This window comes from Colius striatus, chromosome W (assembly GCF_028858725.1).
Source record: "Colius striatus isolate bColStr4 chromosome W, bColStr4.1.hap1, whole genome shotgun sequence".
Classification (NCBI taxonomy): Eukaryota; Metazoa; Chordata; class Aves; order Coliiformes; family Coliidae; genus Colius; species Colius striatus.
Genome location: NC_084789.1, coordinates 6,929,450 through 6,955,466, shown reverse-complemented (window position 1 = coordinate 6,955,466; position 26,017 = coordinate 6,929,450). Strand labels below are relative to the sequence as shown.

The window sequence follows — 26,017 nt, the reverse complement described above, 5'->3', positions numbered from 1 at the left end:
TTTACCAACTAAAGGACAGAATTTATTTGTAGATTTGATGCAGAAAATAGCTACAGAATTGAATGTATCCTCTTGTTGGATATGTGGAGGGTCTCAGATGACTGAGCAGTGGCCATGGAGAGGAGAGAGTGTGGAACCCCAACAATTATTGGAATGGAACAACACCCATAAATCCAGCACAAACAGACCTGAAGGATGGGTGCTAAGTCATGAAGTAATAGGCCAGTTTTGTATATCTAGAAATAGCAGTGATTTTACACAATATGTTGGACATACACCTTGCAAAATGATCTTGACCACTAACTCAACAAGTAGTACCTGGTGGCCAAAGTCACCCGATGGGTATTGGACTACCAACTGCCCTGGCAATCAAACTCAGTGTTGGAAAAACAAAATGAATGCAAACCCATTTGAAGAAATTAGGGATTTGAAGTCCTTTTGGGAAAACCCTAGAAAAACAAATAGCAATTGGAAGTCTCCTGATGGGCTATTTTGGATATGTGGGCAAAGAGCATATAACGAATTACCAAAGAGATGGAGAGGTAGCTGTACCATTGGAATGATCCAACCCGCTTTTTTCTTGCTGCCAAAAATGAAAAATAATCATTTGGGAATACCTTTGTATGAGACCCTGAACCGAAGAAAGAGAAGTATATTAATAGGGGGAGCACAAAAGTGGAAAGATAATGAATGGCCCCCTGAACGAATCATTAATTATTATGACCCAGCTACATGGGCACAAGATGGAAGTTGGGGTTATAGAACTCCTATCTACATGCTAAACTGCATCATTCGGTTACAAGCAGTAGTTGAAATAATTACTAATCAAACTGCTTGGGCTTTAGAATTAGTAGCAAAACAATTATCTCAAACTCGAGCAGCCGTGTATCAGAATCGGCTCGCCTTGGATTATCTACTGGCAGCAGAAGGAGGCGTGTGTGGAAAATTTAATACATCTGAATGTTGTATAGAAATTGATGATCATGGGGATACAATTACAAAGATTGCAGATGAAATTAAATGAGTCGCACATGTACCTGTACAACGATGGGACTCAATTTTGAAGAATGACTGGTGGGATAATTTATTTGGCGGTGTTTGGTGGAAGAAATTAGGATTTATGATACTGTGTTCAATATTAAGCTTATTGTTTTTACCTTGTATGATCCCGTGTTTGATTAGACTGATCCACTCTATAATCCAAGGTATGCAAATTACTGCTATGCCCATAGAACCTGAAAAAGCAACAAGCGGTAAAACCAACCCTTTGATGATATTAAAATTAAAGGAAGACTCAAAATTGATATAGATCAAACAAGTATTAACTCAGTTAGAAGCTAAAACACGAATCAATAGTATCAAAAAGAAAATGGGGGATTGTGAAATGTGTTCCCTTGATTCGTGTCAATGTGGATCAACGAATATGGATGATAATTTTTGGTAACTTTATTTGTTCTTGTGTAACTTGTTCTTGCTTTTCGTAACGGCAGCTTGACAGGTGTCCTGGAAGACTAGCTTGAACCAGGTTTTGATAAGGAGGGTGTTTCTGCTTCTTGTAACAGCAGCTTGGCAGATGTTTTGGGGAGATTAGCTTGAACCAGTTTTGCAGAGATATACACATGGAGGTCGCCTGGGGGACACCATGAGGAAGACTACTGACTTCCTCCGACGACCACCTAAAGAGGGTGAAAAAGACCCCCGAGATGGAACAAAGCATGCGCGAGAAGCAGAGGACGCTTTCCCAGAAATGATTAACATTTTTCAGCCCCTTCGAGGAAAAGTCATGAATACGTATAAGGCCTATCCTACTTAATGTGAACTCGGGATGTGATGGGTGTGCGTCCTGATAGAGCAGAGGCTCTCAGTGCACCCAGAGCTGTTTGCTTGCTCTTATTCATCCAATAAATTCCTAAACTCAACCGGAATCCTGCTCGGGGATACTTCATTTATCACAGGCTCTGAATGGGAAGCAGCTCTCCCGCGGGGGCTCTGCTCCGAAGCCCCTTCGCCTCTCTGACTTTGTAAAAACTCTTGTGTAGAGAAGAACTTTTTTTTTTTTTTTTTTTTTCTCAGCACGCCCCGCTCAGCGACGGGCTGGGCACCGGGCTGGCTTTCAGTGGCGACAGGCTGTGTCTCTATGGTCTCTTGTCGCTCTAGTTTCTTTAATACTTCCTGCAGGAGCCTGTCCGTTCCCTTGTCTGTCTCCTTCAGCCTCGGCGCAACGGTCAACGCCTGGGCTGCAGCCGTGGCCACAGGCTGTTCTGCTTGCATTTCTTTTAAAGTATTTAGCACGTCTCCCCAAACGAGACCTAAATTTTTACTGATCTTACTATTGTCCTTATCACCACTAATAGTGGCTTCCCAGAGAAGGTTTCCAATTTCTTGCCACTCACCAGAAAAGGGAGATGAGATATAATTAGTCCCGATACCAAACAGTCCAGCTGTTGGCTCGGCTACAGTCTCAGGCATATCAAGCCGCTGAGTTACAGCAGCAGCCAAATCCTTTTCCAACTTATACTTTTTCAAACAGTTAATTACTTCTCTCCACTGTTTCATCAGTTTCTGAGCAGTCTTATCTTCGTCTATAACCAAGTCCCAAAGACAAGTCCCATATGCTCTCCACTCCTCCTCATCAAAATATTTCTCAGAGTCTTTAAAAAAGCCTTTACAATTACCATGTACAAGTAGACCAGATAAATCGGTCAGTTTTAAGTCCACCCCCCGCTTTTCTAAAAAGCGATGTAAAAGTGAGAGTGCTGCCTCCCTTATCCATGTTGCCGGCTCCTCGTCTCACCGCAACCTGTAGTCACTCTCCCAGGTACAGCAACCTCTGCTTGGGATCCGGCAGGCTTCCTCCTCCGACGACTGCCTCTGCCTCCGGATTTTCAAGTCTCAACTCCCTGCAGGCAGGCTCCTTACCCGGTAACACCCAGTGATGGTCCCTGTTCGGGCGCCATATGCCGCGAAGTTTTCGGCTCTTGGCCTGAAAAACCAGACTCAAAGTCTGCAAACCAGGCTCGAAGCCTGAAACCAGACTCTAAGTCTGAAAAACCCAGGCTCGAAGCCTGAAAAACCCAGGCTCGAAGCCTGAAAAACCAGCTCCAAGCCTACTTCATGCGGCGATCAACCTAGGGTCCGATTCTCAGCTGGGTAGGAAGAAATCAGTCCTACTCAATGTGAGTGATAGCAGAAATCTTCTTCTTTATTGAGAGCAGGCTCTAACTTATATACACAGCAGCTTCAAAGCTAGCTCAGCAACAGCAGCTAATAGATTACATTCTTATGTTAATCCTACTTGCGGTTTCTGCGATAAGCAAGCTCCCTCACATTTTTCCATCTTGTTTTTCTCCGAAGTTATTTTCCACCTTGAGCTGTTAGCTCGTTAGCTGAAAGCAGTCCGACCTTGAGGGAACAGAAAGCGGCCTGCTGTCTATGTTGACTACGTGACAGCAACTGCTTTAACCATGGCTCTGACTCTGGTCTTGATTGTGCATTAAATTCATATAACTAGAACTCAGATTGCCTTGTCCCATCAGGCCTAACATTATACCCCAGGATCCATGTCCATGCTCCCTCATTTTTTCTCCACAAAAAAAGCCCTATCCCAGCCAAACCAAGGACAGGAGAGAATAGGGGGACAATCACTTCCTTGGCCCTGCTGGTCCCACTATTTCTGATTCAAGCCAGGATGCTGTTGGCCTTGGCCACCTGGGCACACTGCTGGCTCATATTCAACCAGCTGTCGACCAATACCCTCAGGTCCTTTTCCACTGGACAGCTTTCCAGCCACTCTTCCCCAAGTTTGTAGCATTGCATAGGGTTGTTGCAACCCAAATGCTGGACCCGGCACTGAACCTTGTTATACCTCATACAATTGACCTCAGGCTATTGATCCAGCCAGTCCAGATCTCTTTGAAGAGTCTTCCTACTCTCAAGCAAATCAACACTCCCACACAACTGAGTGTCATCAGCAAACTTACTAAGGGTGCACTCGATCTCCTTGTTCAGATCACTGATAAAGATATCAAACAGAACTGGCCCCAACATTAAGCCCTGGCGAACACCACTTGTGGCTGGCCACCAACTGGGCCTGGCCATCCAGAGAGATTTTACCCAGCACTCAAGTTGTGTGAGTCATCCCACCATGTTTCCATGATTGTAATTTCATCATAGTTTTCCAGCTGCACAATTGCTTCCAGCTCTTCCTGTTTGTTGCCCATGCTGTGTGCATTGGTGTAGATGCACTACAGTTGGGCTATTGATCCTGTCACCTTTTTGAGGGGAGAAGCCCTAATTCCCATGTGACCATTCTCAGGTGCTTCCATGGTTTCTAACATATCAACAAACCTTTCATCTTTGCTGCTGCATGGATCTCCATCCCCTACCCCCACTGAGATGGTTAAGGTTCAAGTGCTTAAGGTTCTGCTAAAAACATAGCATTTCATTTGTTCCTCACTTTTCATCTCCTGGATTTCCAGTTTGCACCAAATCTGTAGCATTTTGCTCATTCACATGTAGAGCACTAAAGGGATGTAGGACAAGCAAGTATGTATGCCCAGGCTTTACATCTATCTTGTCTCTTTCTTATGCTTAATAGCTAAAATATAGCTTTGACTAATGAATATCTTCTAGAGTCATCTAATTTTACTTTGAAGGCCTCTAAATTATAAATATAGTTAAATATGTCTTTCATTCACATTTTTTTAATTAAGCCTCTATCCATTTCTTCTTGATTTATGTCTGTCTGCTGGAAAAATATTTTTGTATTCATATTCATGAAGGTATCTTCATTAAGGTACTTGACTATAATCTATTTTGCTAAACTAAACAAACTATACTCTTTTTCTCTTCTGAGTTTCTCTGGTCTTGTTCATTTCTTTGTTTTTTTCCCTCTAGGTCTTATATAACATCCTTTTAAATATTGAGAAATTCCAATACTTGTTTCAACAGTGCTGTAGAAGAGGTAAAAACACCTCCCAATTTCTGTTTATTATAATTTCCTTAAATATTTTACTTTCAGTGTTTTTTCCAAACCATTTTTTTTTTACTTTCTAGTCATTTCATCTTTGTTGTATCTAAATAAAAATGAAAGATAAATAGTAGCTCTGTGGCTGAATTTATTAAGATTTTGGACAGAGAGGAAATTCATCAGGTTCAACAAGTGTAGAGTCCTGCATCTGGGAAGGAACAACCCCATGCACCAGTACAGGCTGGGGGTCGAACTGCTGAAGAGCAGCTCTGCAGAGAGAGACCTGGGAGTCCTGATTGATAATAAACTAAATATGAGCCAGCAATGTGCCCTCGTGGCCAAGAAGGCCAATGGCATCCTGGGATGCATCAAGGAGAGTGTAGCCAGCAGGTCAAGTGAGGTTCTTCTCCCCCTCTACTCTGCCCTGGTGAGGCCTCACCTGGAGTACTGTGTCCAGTTCTGGGCTCCTCAGCTCAAGAGTGACAGGGAAGTGCTTGGAGAGAGTCCAGCACAGGGCCACCAAGATGATCAGGGGACTGGAACATCTTTCATATGAGGAAAGGCTGAGGGAACTGGGGTTGTTTAGTCTAGGAAAGAGAAGACTGAGGGGGGATCTCATTAATTAAAATGAGATAAAATGAGATAAAATTAATTAAAATATTTATAACAAATATTAATGACTCCACAAAGATGGGTGTAGGAGGTTGGGGCATCCCTTTTTTCTATAGTAGCTAGCAACAGGACAAGGGGTAATGGGATGAAGCTGGAACACACAAAGTTCCATTTAAATAGAAGAAAAAACTATTTCACTGTGAGGGTGATGGAGCAGTGGAACAGGCTGCCCAGAGGGGTTATGGTGTCTCCTTCCTTGGAGGTCTTCAAGACCTGCCTGGACATGTTCCTATGTGACCTGATCTAGGTGGACCTGCTTCTGCAGGGGAGTTGGACTAGATGATCTCTAATGGTCCCTTCCAACTCTACCATTCTATGATTCTATGATTTTTCTACACAGTTTAAACAGTAATTACTTTATGGCCCTGTCATGACACTTCTTTTGTTCTGTTATTTCCAGTCATAAAATAGCTGTAATAACCTTGCAATGGGATTGGTATTGGTTCCATGCTGATGTCATACATTTATTAGTTGTTAGAAATTGACTGAATTTTACAACTGTATACCATTATATTTAGATTTTTGCTCTGAAACTTCATATGAAAATTATACATTTTTTAAGTATTCATTTTACATAATTGCTTCATGGTTTGTAAAATATTTGCATTTTAAAATAGAGACATTATTATAAATGCATTTGTGTCTGCTAAAATACTTGGATTTGTTATGAGTATTGTGAATTTGTGACAAGTTAAAGAAAAAATAATAGTGCTATGTGTATTTTCATTATTTTTAAAGTCTATTTTAAGGGAACAAATAATCATTCTTAATTAAATTTCACATAATGCGGCATTAGTAAATATAGACTACAGAATTATGTCAGTTCATAAAATTTGCATCTGAATGAGTCTTCTAAGCTCTTAGCAGTTCAGAGCAACTGAAATTGCAGTCAGGGCAACCTCTGTAAATGAAAAAAAAAAAAAAGAACCTTCGACATCTCTTTTTCCTCTGGATTTTTTTTTCCCTGAAAGTTTTTTACTTTATAGTAAATGAGTATAGTGTTATTGAAGTAAAGTAGTTGTACTTAAGTACAAAGTGTTTTGCCATATTGGTGCTCAGTCCCATGAACAAGAAGTGAGGCCTCTGAGTGATGTATTACATATTTTCCAAATGAGATTTTCTTGTAAGCTGTGAAGTTAGAGAATGAGTAAACACTAGCTAGAATGCATTCTCTCTATTAGAAATATTTCTGTGACTAAAAGTAATGATTGAGAAGTTAAAAGGATTTTTTAAGGCAGGTGTATTTTTTTGTAATCACTTTCTGATTAATATGTTTCATCTGATACAGTAGTTTTTTGCTATCATGGTTACTCTGAAAGGAGAATGATGTTAAAACTGAGCACGTTTTTCTTTATCTCATACAATTGTTCTTGTTTGAGTAAACAGAACCAATGAGGGAGCAGGTTTTCATGTCAGATGCTTTAATATGGAATGCTAAAATGGAGGATAATTTTCTTACATAGGATCGAGGAGATGAATTCACTTACACTGGGAGTGGAGGTAGAGATCTTTCTGGAAATAAAAGAATTGGAGAACATTCATTTGATCAAACATTAACGCACATGAACAGGTAAGTTTCTAAGATTAATTTAAAAAAAATTCCAAACCAGAGAGTTTTATTCCTTTAATTTAAAAATTATATTTTGCAATTTTTTTTCCCTCTTGTACATCTTCTGTTAATAGTGGTGCTTCTGCTGTTCAAAAAACATTTCATCAGACATCGTGCAATGTTGATTTAAAGAATTATTTGTAACTGATGAAAATATATTGCTATATTACAGGTTCAGATGGCAGCTTTGTATCTTGTTGAAATTGTCCAACACTTCTTATAAAAAGAATTGGTTTTCAGTTGATTAGAAGTTTGCCAGACTTAAACCTCTTAAGCTGAAATTTTCTGTGCTGGCTGTTTGCCTGAAATTGTTCTTATAATGTTTCATCTTAAATAGTTTAACAATTTATAAAAGTTAGGTATGAAAAAAGTATATTCATTTTCCCATACTAAAATAAATCTTACATATTTTTTATAGCCTTTAATGCTTTCATACTTTGTAGGAAGAACAAGGAATTATTATTATTTTGCCTTTAGGTTATGTGTTTTGATGTCCCTGATGAAAGTTGGCCTATTTTTTTTCCAAATTGCAGGCAAAAACAATTGACTGAAGAAAAAACAAAGGTTTTTAAAAAATAAATTAGACATTTACTTAAATTATATTTATGTTCTGTAAATAGCTTGCCTAAACTCAAGGAACTATCAATACCTTTACATTTCTAAATGTATACCATGAGCATGAAGCAACTAACCATGCAGTGGCTACTACTGAGACTTTCTCTGACAGATATGACATTGAATGTACTGTGCTTCTGTCAAGCACAAAAACTGAGTGGGGAGACATTATTTCAGGCTCTGTGCTGGTACACAGAGGAGAAAGAAGAAAAGCCTGACTGGGATACTGACAGAGGAGGAGATAAATTTAACAAGAGTGTGGAAAGAAGAGTAAAAAAAAAAAAAAAAAGATTTGGGCAGCAAGTTTATAATGGCTTTTATTTATTAAAGCAAACTTTTCATTGGAATCTGGAATAAAACCTAGGCTCCTTAGCCTTGACATTCCTCTCCTCTCATCAAATGGTTGTGAAAGCCATCAGTAAAGTGAGTGTCTGGTTGCTTTATACTAGTTGAGGTGCATGTAGTATAACGTGGTGTTACCAGTTATCCATTTTGACCAGCTGCTGGTAGTCTTTGCTTTGGGTCTAATGCTCTTAACCCTTATGACTGAAGGAAGACAGTATGGTTGCATGTAATACAATCAGAATTGGTTTTTTGTTTGTCCAGAATGAATGTTTTCTTATTTTGTCTCTATAAAAGAAAGACTTTTAAAACCTGCATTACTTCATCTTTCCTTCCTTTTCTGTATATTTCAGGCTGTAGATATTGCCATATTTTTCTTAGTGCCATTGTTTCTTTTGTGGTCCATGGTTGGGTTTGAATCTGATTCCAGAGACTGTTGTCCATTGTTGTGGTTTAACTCCAGCTATCAACTAAGCACAACACTGCTGCTTGCCCACCTCCCTCCCATCCCATTGGGATGGGGAAGTAGAATTAGGAAAAAAAAGTAAAGCTCATGGGTTGAGATAAGAGCAGTTAAATAAATGAAATAAAATATAACAACAACAATAATAATATATGACTAATGAAAATAAATATAACAGAGAGATAAATAAAAGCTAAGGGGAAAATATCCTAAACCAAGTGATGCACAATGTAATTGCTCACCACCTGCTGACTGATGCCCAAGCAGTCTTCCCCTCCCTGCCAGCTCCCCCCACTTTATATACTGGCCATGACATTCTATGGTATGGAATAGCCCTTTGGCTAGATGGGGTCAGCTGTCCTGGCCATGCTCCCTCCCAGCTTCTTGCTGGCAGGACAGTGTGAGGAGTCCTTGACCCCGTGCATGCAAACAATCAAAATATCCCTGTTATCAACACTGTTTACAGCACAACACAACAGAGCCTTGTACTAGCTACTAGGAAGAAAACTAACTATCCCAGCTGAAACCAGGACAGCCATCCACACTCAAATCAGTATATGGCTATAAAAATATTTTCTATTTGGACTGTTATCAGTGAGAGATTCATACTATCTTACTCCAAGTGTCTAGAATAGGACTCCTATATAGGGGATAAAAGTGACTGCTTTAGGAGAGACCCAGATCAAGCTGCAGCCTATTTCTGCTCATCAATTTTATGGAGATCCAAATAACTAAATTTAGACAAATATAAATACTGTTGCTTATTGTTCCTCTACATTGCTATAATATACCTCTACGAAATTACAGCTCTCTCCATGAGATTTTTTTCCCCCGCATTCCTTTTGGAAGGATAAAGTTTTACACATAAAGATTTTCATTTCCTGACAAAAAAAATATTTCCCCACCCTCATGTATAAAAATTCTTATTCACATCCATTCTTAAACCTAACGTGATGTGGGAGATGCTGCAACTAAACAAGGAAGAACATTTTTGTGGTGTTTAGTGATACTTATTATTTTCTGAATCTTTGATGATCCATCTATATTCTTCTAGATCAAAATACATAGAAAGGAAGAGCATTATGGTTTGTTTGTCTCTGAATTAGTTCATGGCATTTAACTCCTAAACTTAGGTATTTAATGGACCAGGGAGAGTAATGTGTTACAGATACACTTTTGGAGAGTTACTATGTACTTTTTTCCATGTTACTTTCTTGTAATGTTTATCAATTCATGCACACTTTAAAACCCTAAAAATATGCAGTACTGTGGAATAATCAGAGATATAATTGTCTATTGTCAAAAAATTTAACAAATTCTTCCATGTTACTTGAGAAATATTTATTTTTTGAAATTAAAAAATATTCAACCTGAAGAGATTTGTTTCCTTTTACTATATTAGCTGAGTTTTTATTGCAAACATTTGGGACTAAATATATTGTATTCCTTTTCTCACACATGGTAGAGATGATCTTAGTGCTTCCATCAGTATTGCAGTCTACTGAAGAGTTCACTGCAAATTCTTCTTCTGCTTCATAAACATAATTGGATAAGGCAAACTTGATCTTGTCACACTGATTCTCAATAGTATGTTGTATGAAGCAATCTATTTTATGAAGGTATTTAATGTGATTTTCAGGGCATTGGCCCTTAACTGTGATGCCCCATTGGATGATAAAAATGGAGGAGAGTCTAAGAATTGGAGAGCTGGTAAGCCAGTCAGAGTAGTGCGCAGTTCAAAAGGATGACAGATCAGCAAATATGCCCCAGAAGAAGGCAACAGATATGATGGTATTTACAAGGTATTATGGTTTTTACCGTATGCATAGCATTAGATTTTTCTTAAGACCTTTTTATAAGAGACTTTTGTGTTACATAGAAAAATCTTCATTACTGCTTTTGAAGGAATAATTCTTTTGTTACCATGAGGATGGTTTAGCCTACCTTGTTCTGTACTGAAATGAACTGGAAGCATTCATAGAATCATAGAATGGTAGGGGTTGGAAGGGACCTTTAGAGATTATCTAGTCCAACTCCCCTGCAGAAGCAGGTCCACCTAGATCAGGTCACATAGGAACATGTCCAGGCAGGTCTTGAAGACCTCCAAGGAAGGAGACACCATAACCCCTCTGGGCAGCCTGTTCCACTGCTTCATCACACTCACAGTGAAATAGTTTTTTCTTCTATTTAAGTGGAACTTTTTGGGTTCCAGCTTCATCCCATTACCCCTTGTCCTGTTGCTAGCTACTATAGAAAAAAGGGATGTCCCAACATCCTGATACCCACCATTTATAGATCTGTAAATATTAATAAAATCCCCCCTCAGTCTCGTCTTTTCTAGAATAAACAGCCAAAGTTCCCACAGCCTTTCCTCATATGAAAGATGTTCCAGTCCCCCGATCATCTTGGTGGCCCTGCGCTGGACTCTCTCCAGAAGTTCTCTGTCCCTCTTGAGCTGGCCTCCAACTCGATTCCGTGCCATTGATCACCACCCTCTGGGCTCTGTCATTCAACCAGCTCTCGATCCACCTCATTGTCCACTCATTCAAGCCACAATGCTTGAGCTTTCTGATGAGAATGTTATGGGAGACAGTGTCAAAAGCCTTGCTGAAGTCAAGGTAGATGACATCCGCTGCTCTCCCCTCATCTAGCGAGGGGAGGAACCCCATGTTGGAGCAGGAGAAGAATGCCAGGACTCGTCCTCATCTAAGAAGAGAGAAGCGGCAGAGCCCATCTGTGAGAGACTGACCACATCCCCCATTCCCTGCCCTGCTAAGCTGTTGAGGGGGGAGTAGGTAGAGATATCGGGAACAGCGAGCTGGGCCTGGGAAGAAAGGAGGGATGGGGAGGGAGGTCTTAAAGTGCTGGTTGGAATTTTCTCATCATCCTACTCCCTTTTTTGCTTTTATTCCATTCTGTTTCTTGTAGAATAAACTTTCCTACTTTTCTCTCTGAGTAGTGGAGTCTGTTTTGCCTGGAACCGTAATTGGCAGCGAGCCCTCCCTGCCCTTGTCTCAATCCACAACAACCTTGCTTATCTTTTTACTCCCATTTCGCTGGGGCCTCTGCCATCCTAACAAGGGTGGGGGTGAATGGGGGCACTAAGCAAGAGACTGTCGTGGTGCTGCTGTGCTAGCTGAGCCAAACCACAACAACATGTGAGAATGGCAGTGCACTCTGCCAGTTGTCAGGCTGTTGCCTGCTCTGCTCACCTCCAGGCTTAAGCTGCTGCCTGGATGGTCCCCCCAGCTAACTGGTGTCTGGGCAAAACTACCCAGCAGCTTGAGGTTTCCAGGGAATTAGAAGGGCTTATTAGGCAGCGCTTTGGGGTCAACAGAAGCATGGTGGCAGAGCCCTAGAAAGGGCTGAATTCTGCAGCAGACATGAATCAGTTACCTAGCCAGGCTAGCTTATGATGAGTGGAGGCAGGAAGCTCTGGCTGGCTGGCTATCAGGGAGGCTGCTGTCCATGTGGAGGGCTGTAAAGTCTGTACCCCACACTTTTGGATGGAGGGGGATACAAGCTTCATCTGTGCAAGGCATACTGTGGTGGAGTCACTCAGGTGAGTCACTCAGTGGGTGGAGCAGCTGAAGGAAGAAATCAGCAAGTTATGCTGTATTAGGGAGGAGGAACAAGAAATAGATACAGTATTATTTGAGACTTTGAAAGAAGAAATACTAGGGTCCCATGGCACTGACCTCTGAGAACTACCAAAGAGTGTCAACAGCAAGCAGACAGCACCTTGGAGAAGGAGGCACCATGATCTCTGATGACTCGTGGCAGCAGGATATCACTCCCCCCATTTCTTTGTATGTATCAACTAGCAACAGAGTCTTGGTAGCAGACAACGAGCAAGACATAGAGAGAAACCACAGCAGCAGCACATATTAAAATCTGCAAAAGGAAGTGGAAAGAGCTAGTAGTAGGTGACTACTGTGAGGCACTGAGGCACATCCATCAGCCGGCCTGATATACAGTCCAGGGAAGTTTTCTGTTTGCCAGAAGCCAAGATCCCGGATATGAGGAATGCTCCCCAACCCTCTTTAAAGGCAAGGGCCATAAGTCCAGCCACCTCAAGTGCTCACCAAAGCAAATCCAGCCACCTTTAATGCATTTATACCAGTGCAAGTAGTCTAGGTGTCCACAAAAGTGGACAATTTACACACAATCCCTCCCTCATCCCTTTACCACGATTACAACCACCAAAATTACTCATGATCATTCTGCCCTCTAACGTTGGTCAGCCCATGTTTTGCCTGTTAGCGCTCTCAGTTACTATCCTTCTCTCAAACTCCTTGTGTTCTGGGTTTTGGCACCCAAAGAGACTGTGGTGGGTTGACCCTCACTGGATGGCAGGTGCCCACCAAAATTGCTCTATTACTCCCCCTCCTCAGCAAGACAGACAAGAGAAAATATTTAAAAAGGCTCATGAGTCAAGATAAGGACAGGGAGATGACCCAGCAATTACCAACATGGACAGAACAGACTCAATTTGGGGAGAATTAGTTGAATTTGTTACCAATTAATAAGAGTAGGGTAATGAGAAATAAATATTGAATCTTAAAATACTTTTCCCTCACCCCTCTCTTCTTCCCAGGTCTCTGCCTCCTAGTAGCACAGGAGGACAGGGAATGAAGACTGTGGTCAGTTCATTACAGATTTTCTCTGACACTCCTTCCTCCTCAGGGGGAGGACTCCTCACAGACTTTCTCTGCTCCAGCCTAGGTCCCCTACAGGTTCACAAGTCCTGCCACCAAACCTGCTCCAGTGTGGGCTCCTTTCTGTCCATAGGTCCTACCAGGAGTCCGCTCTAGCACAGGCTTCCCACAGCATCACAGCTTCCTTTAGGCATTCACCTGCTCTGGTATAGGGTCCTTCCCAAGCTGCAGGTGGATATCTGCTCCACCGTGGACCTCCATGAGCTGCAGGTGGATGAACTGCCTCATCATGGTCTTCACCATGGACTGCAGGGGAATCTCTGTCTGGTACCTGGAGTACCTCCTCCCCTTCTGGAGCTTTGAATACAGCAATCACAACATTGTGGAGTGTAAGGTCCTGCCGAACACACTGAAGACCAGTAATAGGACAAAGACCCTGGATTTTTGAAGAGCTAACTTCAAGATGCTCAGAGCCCAAGCTGTGAGAGATTCCATGGGAGGCATCTATGGAGGGCAAACAAACTTGGGAGTGCTGGAGATTATTCAAGAACAGTCTCCTGGAAGCACAAGAACAGTCCATCCCCTACAAAGGGAAAGGAATAAGGCAGAACAAGAGACTACACTGATTTAATAGTGAGTTTTTGGCTCTGTTTAAAGTCAGGAAAAAAACTTACCAGCTATGCAAAGGTGGCCAAATAACCACCAAGAACTACAAGGACCTTGCTAGGGCATGCAGAGATGCAGTCAGGAAGGCTAAGGCTCAGCTAGAACTGAAATTAGCTAGAGATGTCAAAAAAAGAAGAAGAAAGGATTCTTCAGGTACATGAGCAGTAAGCAGAAGCTCACAGAAGACACAGGCCCATTACTAAACAGCATGGGGAAACTAGTCACTACTAATGCTGAGGTTCTCAATATCTTCTTTGCCTCTGTCTTTACTGTGTAGCTAGGCCTCAGATCACAAGATCAAGTAGCTATGACAATACCTATTTCAAGCCACAGGTAGTGGAGGAAGGGCTGGTTTGTAGCCTCTTGCAAAGGCTCAACTCACATAAATCTATGGGCCTGAATGGAATCCACCCTAGGGTGTTAGCAGAAGTGGCTGAGATCGTTGCAAAGCTATTGTTTATAATCTTTAAAGTCCTGGAGATCAAGGGATGTCCCTGATGACTGGAAGAGAGCAAATGTCACACTCCTCTACAAGAACGGCCCAAAAGAGGACACAGGAAACTACAGGACTATTAGTCTTGCTTCAATCCCTGGGAAAGTAATGGAACAAGTCCTCCTAAAAACTATCACAAACCTAATGAAGCAGGTGATTGTGAAAAGCCAACAAGGATTTACCAAAGGCAAATCTTGACAGACTAACCAAATCACCTTCTACAACAAAATAACATCTGTCGACATGGGGAGAGCAGTGGATGTTGTTTACTTGGACTTCAGCAAAGCATTTAACACCATTCCCCACGGCCTTCTCTTGGACAAATGGACAAGATACAGACCGGATGGGTGGTCTTCAAGGTGGGTAAGAAATTGGCCAACAGGTTGCACTCAGAGGATGGTGCTCGATGGTTTTTACTCAGGCTAGCAGCCTATCACAAGTGGGATCCCCAAGGGATCAATACTGGGCCCCATGCTGTTTAATATTGTGGCAGGTTGACCTTAGCTGGCTGCCAGGTGTCCACTGAGCTGCTCTCTCACTTCCCCTTTTTAGTGAGACAGGGAGAGAAAATAAGATTAAAAACTCAGGGGTTGAGATAAAGGCAGTTAATAAAGAAAAAAAACCAAACATGCATGGAAGAAGGGAAAAGAAAAAAAAATTCTCTACTTCCCATCAGCAGGCAGGGTCCAGCCACTTCTTGGGAAGTACCAGATGCTTAGGAAGAGAAATGTCTTAATAATGAATGCTCCCTGCTCCTCCTTCTTTCTCTTAGCTTTTATTGCTGAGCACAATGTCATATGGTATGGAATATCTCATTGGTCAATTTGGGTCAGCTGTCCTGGCTGTGTCTACTCTCAACCTCATGCCCACCCCCAGCCCACTGGCCTTTGGGATCAGAGTATGGGGAGTGGTTGTAGAGACAGCCTTGATGCTGTGGAAGCATTGCTCAGCAACAGTCAAAACATTGGTTTATTATTAAGATCCTTCTAGCTACAGATATAAAGCACAGCACTATGAGGGCTTCTTCTCTATACTCCTCCAGTGTGGGTCTCCTCCATGGCCAGCAGAATTCAAGGCACCTTTTGCTGCAACGCCATCCTCCCACAAATTCACGACCTCCTCTGGGCACAGTCACCACCCCTGGCGTGGGGTCCTCCATGGTTTGCAAAGAGACAGCCTGCCATCTTACCACAGGATGCGGGGGGGGGGGGGGGGCTGTGCTCCAGCACACCTCCTCCTCTCTTCCCTCCCTGACCTTGGGGTCTGCATGCCACTTCTCTCTCATACCACTTCTTCCACCAACTCCCAGAAAAAAAGGAAGAACCCTCTTTTTCTGTCTTCTCCTTAAAAAGTGATCGCAGAGGTTCCCAATTGGCTTAACTCCAGAGGTGTGTCTGATTTGGAGCCAGGGAAAGTTTCAAGCAACTTCTTACAAAAGCCATCTTTACAGCCCCTTACCTGTTACCAGAAATGGCAACTACATGACAACAGGCTGGAAGAATGGGCTAGCAAAAATACTATGAAATTTAACAGATGTGCAAATTCCTTCACCTGGATCAGAATAACAAAAGACCCCAGTACACACTAGGATCTGTGTGGCTGGGGAACAACCTTACTCAAAGGGACCTGGGGTCCTAGTGGACAAGCTGAACATGACTCAGCAATGCACCACTGCAGCAACAAAGACAAATCAGATTCTGGGTTGCATCTGCAGAGGCATTACTAGCAGAGATAGAGACTTGATCATACCACTCAGCGCTTATCTGGGTGTACTCGATTTCTTCACTCCTTCCAGTTCTCTTTCTGACTTTTCATACACTTAATGTCTTCTCAGTATCTGGAATAAATATGTGCATCTTTTAAAACAGTATTGTATTTATCAAAATACAAACATTTCCTAACTGAGAGAGGAGATACTTTAAAATAGTAACATATCATTCAAATTTCCTCTCTTTATCTTGAGCCAATGAAGTATGACTTACCTGCATGTGTTTGGCTTGTGGTAAAATGATAAATGATGACTACCTAGCAGAATATCTGTTGAACCTTTGGGTAGAATTTCTTAAATTATATTTCAGGATTTACTCCGATAGCAAAAACATAAACTTGTTATTTATCCTTAGGTCGTAAAATATTGGCCAGAAATTGGGAAATGTGGGTTCTTAGTTTGACGCTATCTTCTGAGGAGAGATGATATTGAACCTGCACCTTGGACTTCAGAAGGGATGGAACGGTCAAAGAAATTGGGTCTGAATGTACAGGTCAGAATCAGCATTCACCAAGCTGCTCTGATATTCTGTTCAAGTAATGTCTTAAATTTTAAAACTAAAAATGTGAGTTCAATTAAGCCTCATTTTTCATATATTACAATGAGGCAGGGTATAATACAAAAAACATTTTAGATAATCTGTAATTTGAAAAATTATTATATTGGCAAGACAAAGAATTGGGGATGAAGCTTTCTGCCTTAACAGGAAATCACTCTGTATATATGGATCAGAAAATTATGACCTTGAATACAGTTTTGTGATCCTTATACTGGATAAGATTTATATAAGTAACTCTTGTAATGGTTGAGTGTCCTCTTAGAATTTAAAAATATATCTGTTTTTGTGTATTTTTCTCTAATTCTAACCTATGATTGAGGAAATATTAGAGATAACATATTTCAGGCAGGGACTTTGGCACTGTGAAATTTGTGACAGATGGGAATAATCAAAATAAGGGTTTTTTTTCCTCAACGAACCAATAATTTCCTCTGGATGGGTTATTTTTCTACATGACATCATCTTCAACTTGAGTATTCTGAATTGTGTAGTTAGAGTTGTAGATATGGATATAAGGTGCCTTTTAATAAAATCTATTATAGATCAGATCCTTTGACTTAACTACAGTTTTCTAAAAATATTAATTTAAAAGCTTTCCTGTTTTATATAGACTTTAAAAATATTTTTATATTTCAATATGTCATAGGGGTTTACATTCTTTTAGAAAATAGACTTGTCAGTATTTTGGAATTCCCAGATGGCAGTAGATTTTGTCTTAAATCTGGTTTTTGGGTTTTCTTAGTATCCAGAAGGTTATTTGGAAGCCATGGCTAGTAAAGAGAAAAAGGATAAGGTTAAGAAGCAAACTGTGAAACAGGAACCAACAAACCAGAGTAATGGAAACAAGAAAAGGACAATTGATGATGGTATTTATTTATTTTTATTTCTTACTGTTAGACCTCTGTTAAGTTATATATAAGCCAATAGTATGAAAACTACAAGTTGGAAGTAATTTGGAATACAAATGTAAAGTGTTAAGTGCTCAGTAATAAAATGAGAAGCTGGGGATCTTATGGTGCTGTTCCATAGTTGTAATATTTCTTTTCACTTTGCAGAAAAAATAAAGAAGAACAATCTGCTATGTAGTTATGATCCATAGTTCAAAATAAAGCTGGGAAATTGGAATCATAGCTTTATTGCATCATTGCATAGACATGATTAATGTTTTAGCTTTCTAAAAATAATTTTGTCTTCCTTTTTTAATGGTTCAGACTAACACTGTTACTGTATCGTGTCATAATTTTAAACAGGTATAGAGGAGACTAAAAATACATCCAAAACCATGAGAATGGGAGATGGAAGGAAAGGAGAAGCTTTCCAATTGACCCAGAAACAGCAGTGGCTGATTAAAGAAGACTGAATGAACCAGAAATTGTGGTATGAAGTACTTGCTTCTCTTAAGGAAGGACCAGTATGCTTGCAGCTTGCTTAAATTATTCATTTTTAACTTTTCATTATATAGAGTTAGGAGAAATTAGACTTTGTTAAAACCTAATTTACTTGCTTAAAAAATGCTGAATGCATACTATCTTTTTCTACTACTCAATGAGGCATATGTAATTTCATTCACTTAAGGAGAAGAAATACCATCATATTGAGACTTAGATACCAAATGAAATTTTTTTTTTACTCAAGTTAAAAAAATATGTTTAACTCACTATAGGGAGAACCTTAAGTTAAAAAAGAGGAAATATGTCTCTCTCCTAGCTGCCAAGAAAATAGCAAGGATAGTTCAAGTTCCAAGACACTTGTGGATTTTTTTGTTATTAGTCTCTGATGAATTATCCTCCAAAATATTATGTCCTTGAGCTATATTGATGTTCGAATTCATAGCTATTTTAGCTGTTTTGCAAAAGAAAATTAAATCAAGATATCAGAATGGTATCCAGCAGGTGCAGAGGTGAATTTCTTAGTGAAAGAGGTATACAGTACTTTGCTTTCCCTTTGCAGAGAAGGAACAATCACTTATCCATCATGGATGTTCAAAATTGTAGCAGTGATCATTAAATACAGATATTAGCTTCCAAATTCTCTGACTTCTGCTAAGAATCAGGCTTGAGAGGACATCTATTTTGGTTTTAATGATAATAATGTACAACCAAATAACCTTCAAAACCTTAGTTCCCTAACTTCTGTAAAAGCAGGAAAATTAATTGTTCATGGACTTGCTTTCTAACTCCTTTTTAGCCACACTACTTCTCATGGATGTGAAGGATATAAGATAAACCTTCCAAAAAAATTTAATGTGATAAACATAATTTATTAAATTTATACTTTGCACTGAACTCAATAGAGATTCACTTTTGAGGAAATAAGAATGAACAAGGAGCTATGAACAATAATAATATAGAAAATGAGCAGAAGATAGGTAGAGGTAATAGCAGAGGGTGTGAGAATGTCTTTATGTAAATGTCCATGAATACAGGAATAATGGTAATAGGATTTGGAAGAAAATTTGTAACTTGAACTGAGACCTGAAGATTGCACTAGAAAAGTTTTTGTGTAAGCAATCTTTGCAACGTCAAGCTGTCCTATCACCCTGAATAGTTAACAATTCCTAGCAGTTATGTAACATTATTAGACCATGTTAACTGTGAATTTGAGAAGAGTAACAAGGATGTGAAACAAGTATCTCATGAAAGTATCCCCACATTTACTAAATCCTATGAAGGCCAAATTTTTTACTCAATTTAGGTTTGTGAATTTATAATTTAAATATAGGTAATAATTACAGTAGTTAGGTACATTTAGGTTTTTTTAAAAAATAATAATTTTAAATTAAAATGCCTTTTTTTGTTTGCATATTTTTGAATGTGCCTCTAATAGTTCTACTTTTCTCTTCTTTTGCCCGATACTAGAATTTCCTGAAGAAATTGGAACAATCTTTTACATGTGTCTGCTGTCAGGAGCTGGTTTACCAGCCAGTGACAACAGAGTGTCTCCACAACATCTGTAAAGTAAGAATAATCCCTCTATTACCCTGGGCTATGTTCTTGGCCATGAAACACCGATCACCAAAACTAACATATATTTTGGAAGACAATAATTATTGCCTAGCAGTCTGAACAAGAAATGTAACATGCTTGCTTCCAGTTGTGTGGCTGCCATATAATCAATCCTAATTTTATGTAATAATTAGTGGAAATGTATGTAGTATAATTTCTTATAGACATGATGTATCAAGTTTCTAATTCAATTGTAAATAGCGGAGCTATGCTAGGGATTGGTTTGTTCTAGGAGCTAGATGTTGGTACAATAAGATTAATGAGAATAGAGCAAGACTGATCCTTCAGAGCTGCTTGTTACATAGAGGTAAAATATTATGAGGGGGGTTAATATATAGAGTGGTAGAAAAAACATGGAGATTATTTAATCACAACAACATGCAAGTATAGTATATGAAGCTATCAATGACTAATTATTAAGTTAACATCCAATTACTGTTTTAAGGTATAGACTGATGAAAAGTGTTGTTGTTTGGGCAAAGTTTGTCCTTCATAAAATTTTCATATTTAACTTATATACTTGGACTGTCTGCAGTCTATGAAAACCAAAAAAAATGCAGCAACATTAATTCTCTTTTAGATAGTGTAGTGTGAAACCTATTTTATTCTACTCATGTCTTTGAGGCTTAAACTTTGAGTCTTGTCTTAAAGATGAAATAGCTATGGATTGTTAGATAAAATGCTATATGCCTGTATGTTCAGCTACACCTTGAAATGGAATTCTGTAATACTTACAGCACTCTAACAGAAATGCTAGAATAAAACTATGGAATGATATACAGGAATACATTAGAGAAAATTACGTATCTCAGCAGTAACACACTTAATTCCTGACAAACTGGATGCTTTGCCTCCTAATCAAAAGAAGATTTCTTTGTTTAAGTCCTTTGTGATGGGTTGACCCCAGACAGCAAATAAGCATCCACCAGCTGCTCGCTCAGTCCTCTCCCCAGCGAGAAAAACTCATGGATTGAGATAAAGATAGTTTAATAAGTGAAGAGAAAAAAAGAAAAGTAGTGATGCAAAAGCAATCGCTCACACCCTCCAACAAGTAGACCAATGCCCAGCCAGTTTCTAAGTAATGGCTACTTTGGAAAGAACACTCCTCAGTTTTTATTGCTGAGTGTGATATTATGTGGCACAGAACATCCCTTTGGTCAGTTTGGGTCAGCTATCCTGGCTGTGTCCCCTCCTAACGTCTTGCCCATCCCCAGCCTGGTTCCTAACAAGATATTGCAGACACTACTTGACCAGTTCTTCCCTGGTTACAGTAAAGGACGATGATGCATTCAAATCCTTTAAACCTTCTTCCATTGACTTTATAGACAGTAAAGGAGAATAAACATCTAAAAGTCAACAGTGAACCAGGCAGCTCGATGGAAGTGAATCTCTTGTCACATTTTGAGCCCACTAGTCCTCTTCCTCCTCATCACCATCTTTCTTCATGAATTAAGAACTCTAAAACTCTGTTGTCTTTAACAAAGGGAGTTTTGATGAGTTGACAAACAATTTTTAAAAGGGAGAAAAAAAAAAACCAACAAAAAACAAACCCAAAACCAGAAGCTTTAGGTGTAAGTGGTGAGTCCTCTCTGGTGCTTAAGTTATGATTCGTTTTTTGTAACTACCTCAGGTAGAGGAAAACAAATTGTGAGTAGGAAAAGTAGTTCATAAAGTTTTAGCTACCCACTGCTTGCTTCATTTTACTTGTGTCTAGTCTATGTGGTTTGATTCAACAATAACAAAAAAAAAAGTCGCGAAAAACCCCCAACACCCAAAACAAAAAAACCAAACAGCACTTAAATCAGTTGGATTAAAGAACAGAAAAATCTGTGGTGTGCATAACCCTTTTGTCTATCATAGTGTATTTTTTCACAAGAATAGGCTAAGTTTTAGTCTATTTTTGTGAGCTCCACCACTTTTTTTTGTATCTTATGCAAGCTGACTACTAAAGACTAATGAACAATATGAATGCATTATGACGACAGTAAAGTGATTTGTGGGTTTTTTGCACTTAATAGATATTCAAGATAGCAGTTGTGTACAAAAAACATAAAAAAGCCACTTCTGTATTAGATTTAAACATATGCTTTTAGTAGTTCTTGTATCAGTGGCAATAAATCTATACAGCATTAAAGACAGTGCTAGCTTAAAAAGGGTTTAAATTGCTTCAAATTAAGACCTGAAATTTTATATACAATATATTCCCGCAAATGTACTTTATTAAAGATTTTATGATCCAGAAACATCGCCAATTTTGTGGGTTTTGTATTACCCAAACTTGTCAAATGACGGTATTTAAGATACTTTTTTTCAGACTACAGACTATTTACTTTAGGCAGGCTTCTTATTCTTCAAACTTGAGTCTTCATATACCGTAATTAATTTATCAAGAGAAAAAGAATGTTTGCTCAAAAGAATTTCTACGCCACTATGGCCCTTCTTAAGAAAAAAAAAAAAAATCTAACTTTTCTCATGATCTTACATATGAGATATGTATTTCTCTTATAGCAGTGCTTGTGCTACAGGTGCAGCTATTAAGGTCTCTGCTTGAGACAAGCACAAGTAGGCCTAGCTCTATATATCAGAGCAGGAGTTCTGAGACCTGCTGTATGAGAGCACCTTTCCTTCTCATTAGCATTTTATGTTGTGGGTAATCATAGAATGGTAGGGGTTGGAAGGGACCTTTAGAGATCATCTAGTCCAACTCCCCTGCAGAAGCAGGTTCACCTAGATCAGGTCACATAGGAACATGTCCAGGCGGGTCTTGAAGACCTCCAAGGAAGAAGACTCCACAACCCCTCTGGGCAGCCTGTTCCACTGCTCCGTCATCCTCGCAGTGAAATAGTTTTTTCTTCTATTTAAATGGAACTTTGTGTGTTCCAGCTTCATCCCATTACCTAGGTTGGGATGTCCCAACCTCCTGACACCCACCCTTTAGATATTTCTAAATAAGATCACCCTTCAGTCTCCTCCAGACTAAACAGCCCCAGTTCCCGCAGCCTTTCCTCATATGAAAGATGTTCCAGTCCCCTGATCATCTTGGTGGCCCTGCGCTGGACTCTCTCCAGCACTTCCCTGTCCCTCTTGAGCTGAGGAGCCCAGAACTGGACACAGTACTCCAGGTGAGGCCTCACCAGGACAGAGTAGAGGGGAAGGAGAACCTCCCTCGACCTGCAGGCCACACTCTTCTTGATGCATCCTAGGATGCCATTGGCCTTCTTGGCCACGAGAACACATTGCTGGCTCATATTTAGTTTATTATCAATCAGGACTCCCAGGTCTCTCTCTGCAGAGCTGCTCTTCAGCAGTTCCACCCCCAGCCTGTACTTGTGCATGGGGTTGTTCCTTCCCAGATGCAGGACTCTGCACTTGTCCTTGTTGAACCTCATGTGGTTCCTCTCTGCCCAACTCTCAAGTCGGTCGAGATCCCGCTGAATGGCAGCACAGCGTTCTGAGGAATCAGCCAGTCCTCCCAGATTGGTGTCATCAGCGAACTTGCTGAGGGTACACTCTGTCCCTTCATCCAGGTCGTTGATGAAAACATTGAACAAGACTGGCCCCAGAACCGACCCCTGTGGAACTCAACTGATCACAGGCCTCCAACTTGATTCCGTGCCATTGATCACCATTCTGTGGACTCTGCAATTCAGTCAGCTCTCAATCCACCTCACCATCCACTCATCCAATCCACACTGCCTGAGCTTTCTTATGAGGATGTTATGGAAGACAGTGTCAAAAGCCTTGCTGAAGTCAACGTAGATGACATCTGCAACTCTCCACTTATCTAGTCAGTCATTTATGCACTCATAGAAGGCTATCAGGTTGGTCAAACAGGAATTCCCCTTGGTGAATATATATTGACTCCCTCTGATAATCATCTTTTCCTTCATAGGCTTAGTGATGACATTCAAGATGAGTTGTTCCATCACCTTTCCAGGGATGGAGGTGAGGCTGATCAGCTTGTAGTTTCCTGGGTTGTCATTCCTGCCCTTTTTGAAGACTGGTGTGACATTGGCCTTTCTCCAGTCCTCAGGCACTTCACCTGTCCTCCATGATTGTTCAAAAATGATAGAGAGGCTTAGAAATCACATCAGCCAACTCCCTCAGCACTCTAGGATACATCCCATCAGGACCCATTGACTTATGAGCCTTAAGCTTGGCCAACAAGTCTTTAACCTCTTCCTTTTCCACCCAGGGCAAGTCCTCTGCTGTCCTGGTCATCCTACTATCCTTGCTGGACTGGGCTTCCTGAGGGCTGGCCTTGGCTGTAAAGACTGAAGCAAAGAAGGCATTCAGTACTTCGGCCTTCTTTGTATCCTCAGACACCAGAGCACCCTCTGTGTTTACTAGTCTGTCCACATTCCCCCTTGGCTTCCTTTTGCTGCTGATGTACTTGAAAAATGCCTTATTACTGTCCTTTACTTCCCTGGCTAAATTTAATTCTAGAAGGGCTCTAGCCTTCCTAGTTGCACCTCCTGCATGCTCTGGCAATGCTCCAGCAATGCTCCTATACCCTTCCTACGTAGTCAGGCCCTGTTTCCACCTCTCATAGATGGCTGCTTTCTGCCTGAGTTGTCCCAGCAGATACTTGCTCATCCATAGCGGTCTCTTTTTCCTGCCTTCTTTTCCTCCTTTCTTACGCATTGGGACACACTGATCCTGGGCTTGGAGGAAGCGGTGCTTGAAGATTGACCAGCTCTCATTGGCACTTCTACCATCTAGAATCATATCCCATGAGATCTGTCCAAGTAGATATTTGAAGAGGTCAAAGTCAGCTTGTCTGAAATCCAGAGTCACGGTTCTGCTTTGTGTTCTTCCTCTTCCACACAGGATCTTGAACTCTACCATCTCATGATTGCTGTAGACGAGGCTGCCTCCAACTTTCACATCCCCAATCAGATCTTCCCTATCTGTCAGTACCAGGTCCAGCAGCACACCCCCTCCCTTCTTCTTGTACTCTTTTTATTACTCAATGTATGTTTTGGGTGTCACGGTGAATTGTAATTAAGAATTTATGAGTATCTCCCTTTACTTTTTCTACAAAGTTATGCAGATCCGGGTATTCTAATATTTTTCTGATCAACGTGGTGTTCATTCCAAATGGAGTTGGTGACAAAGTATCATAGAACATGTAACTGCCATGTATAGTTTGATACACAGTCCTTGGTATAGAGTACTTAAGGTCACATCCTGAAACGTACATAAAGTCACAAATACATAGATTTGAAACAGTACTTTCAGGTCATCCATTAACAGACTATCATAAGGGATTATTTAACGTATACAACCCTTTCCGATGTTTTCTAGAATAGTCCTTGGATCATTATCAGAGTATATTTCCAAATGACAAATACTTTGCTCAGTGTCTAAACAAATGTCTTGGGCTCTCAAAGTATTACTTTCATACATATATATATATATATATATATATATATATATCCATCCTTGTGTTCCCTTTGTGGTACAACCATACATGGGTATATCTGTTTTTATAAGCCCATTCCTGGTGCTCTACTGAGTATAATACCACATTTTCTTTTAAAATTCCTAAAGCCACAATAGGATAAATGGTACAGACTGTTGCATCGCGTATAGTTAATATGAAAGCAATGATTTGGTTAGCATCCTGGTTACATGCAAAAATGACAAGGTGCCACCCTGATTGGAATTTTCTTTCAAAACTAGTGCCTAAGTTCTATGGATAAGAGTCCATTTTCACCTTCTCAGATTATTGCAGCCACTGTGGATTATATCCACAGCTGAGCCTGAATAGAGCTCAGCGCCAGGGACACATTATCTTGGACAGCATGGGCTATTAGCTAGTTGTCACCCGAATATGTTTTTTCAGATCTTAGTTTATTAGCAAAGATCTCGAGGTCTATTGTATTTAAAACTCCGAGTCCAGTTCCAGCATGCCAGTTACATCTCGCTTAGAGCAGAACAATTTTCTTTAATGCAACCAAGATTACCATCCAGTATTGGAGGTGCTGAGAAAAGGTGAACATTTCGAGTTGATAGTGGTGTTGTACAGACATGTCCACCTTCTTTAGTGACCAAGAAGGATTAAGGCGGGAGTAATGAGTCCAGGCAGGTAACTCCTTTATCTTAATAGTTGTAAAGGTTGTTATCAGCACTTGATATGGTCTATCTCATTTCTCCCAAAGAGAATCATCTGAAAAATTTTTAACATAAACCCAA

At 40.2% G+C, this 26,017-nt stretch overlaps 1 pseudogene; it reads left to right on the top strand.

The window, feature by feature from the left end:
* The window catches only part of LOC133628593 (E3 ubiquitin-protein ligase UHRF2-like), a 203,514-nt pseudogene that overhangs the window by 79,780 nt on the left and 97,717 nt on the right, over positions 1–26,017 (top strand).